This window comes from Arachis hypogaea, chromosome 18 (assembly GCF_003086295.3).
Source record: "Arachis hypogaea cultivar Tifrunner chromosome 18, arahy.Tifrunner.gnm2.J5K5, whole genome shotgun sequence".
NCBI lineage: Eukaryota > Viridiplantae > Streptophyta > Magnoliopsida > Fabales > Fabaceae > Arachis > Arachis hypogaea.
Window position 1 is genome coordinate 57,302,821 of NC_092053.1, and position 1,847 is coordinate 57,304,667.

Below are 1,847 nucleotides of genomic sequence, written 5' to 3' on the forward strand. Positions count from 1 at the left end.
AAAGCTTTCATGTGTAGAGACTTTTCCTGGAGTTAAACACCAGCTTTTGTGCCAGTTTGGGCGTTTAACTCCAGCTTTTATGCCAGTTCTGGCGTTAAACGCTAGAATTCTTAAGCTGACTTGGAACGCCGGTTTGGGCCATCAAACCTTGGGCAAAGTATAGACTATTATATATTGCTGGAAAGCCCAGGATGTCTACTTTCTAACGCAATTTAGAGCGCGCCAATTGGGTTTCTGTAATTCTAGCAAATCCACTTCGAGTGCAGAGAGGTCAGAATCCAACAGCATCTGCAGTCCTTTTTCATCCTCTGAATCAGATTTTTGCTCAGGTCCCTCAATTTCAGCCAGAAAATACCTAAAATCACAGAAAAATACACAAACTCATAGTAAAGTCCAGAAATGTGATTTTTGAATAAAAACTAATAAAAACATAATAGAAACTAACCAAAACATACTAAAAATATACTAAAAATAATGCCAAAAAGCGTATAAATTATCCGCTCATCACAACACCAAACTTAAACTGTTGCTTGTCCCCAAGCAACTGAAAAACAAATAGGATAAAAAAAGAGAATATACCATGAATTCCAAAAACATCTATGAAGATCAGTCTTAATTAGATGAGCGGGGCTATTAGCTTTTTGCTTCTGAACAGTTTTGGCATCTCACTTTTTCCTTTGAAGTTCAGAATGATTGGCATCTATAGGAACTCGGAATTTAGATAGTGTTATTGATTCTCCTAGTATAGTATGTTGATTCTTGAACACAGTTACTTTATGAGTCTTGGCCGTGACCCTAAGCATTTTGTTTTCCAGTATTACCACCGGATACATAGATGCCACAGACACATAACTTGGTGAACCTTTTCAGATTGTGACTCAGCTTTGCTAGAGTCCCCAATTAGTGGTGTCCAGAGCTCTTAAGCACACTCTTTTTCTTTTGGACCACGAATTTAACCGCTCAGTCTCAAGTTTTCACTTGACACCTTCACGCCACAAGCACATGGTTAGGGACAGCTTGGTTTAGCCACTTAGGCCAGGATTTTATTCCTTTAGGCCCTCCTATCCACTGATGCTCAAAGCCTTGGATCCTTTTTATTTTACCCTTGCCTTTTGGTTTAAAGGGTTATTAGCTTTTTCTGCTTGCTTTTTCTCTTTTTTTTCGCATATATATAATTTTTTTCTTTTTTCTTTTTTTTTTGCAAGCTTTTTCACTGCTTTTTTTTGCTTCAAGAATCAATTATATGATTTTTCAGCTTATCAATAACATTTCTCCTTTTCCATTATTCTTTCAAGAGCCAACAATTTTAACATTCATGGACAACAAATTCAAAAATATGCACTGTTCAAGCATTCATTCAGAAAAACAAAAAGCATTGCCACCACATCAAAATAATTAATCTGTTTTAAAATTTGAAATTCAAGTACTTCTTGTTCTTTTGTGATTAAAACATTTTTCATTTAAGAAAGGTGATGGATTCATAGGACATTCATAGCTTTAAGGTATAGACACTAAGACACTAATGATCATGTAATAAAGACACAAACATAGATAGAGCATAAAGCATATAATTCGAAAAACAGAAAAATAAGAGCAAGGAGATTAAAGAACGGGTCCACCTTAGTGATGGCGGCTTGTTCTTCCTCTTGAAGATCTTATGGAGTGCTTGAACTCCTCAATGTCTCTTCCTTGCCTTTGTTGCTCCTCCCTCAGGGTTCTTTGGTTTTCTCTAATTTCATGGAGGATGATGGAATGCTCATGGTGCTCCGCCCTTAGTTGTCCCATATTGGAACTTAATTTTCCTAGGGAGGTGTTGATTTGCTCCCATTAGTTTTGTGGAGGAAAAT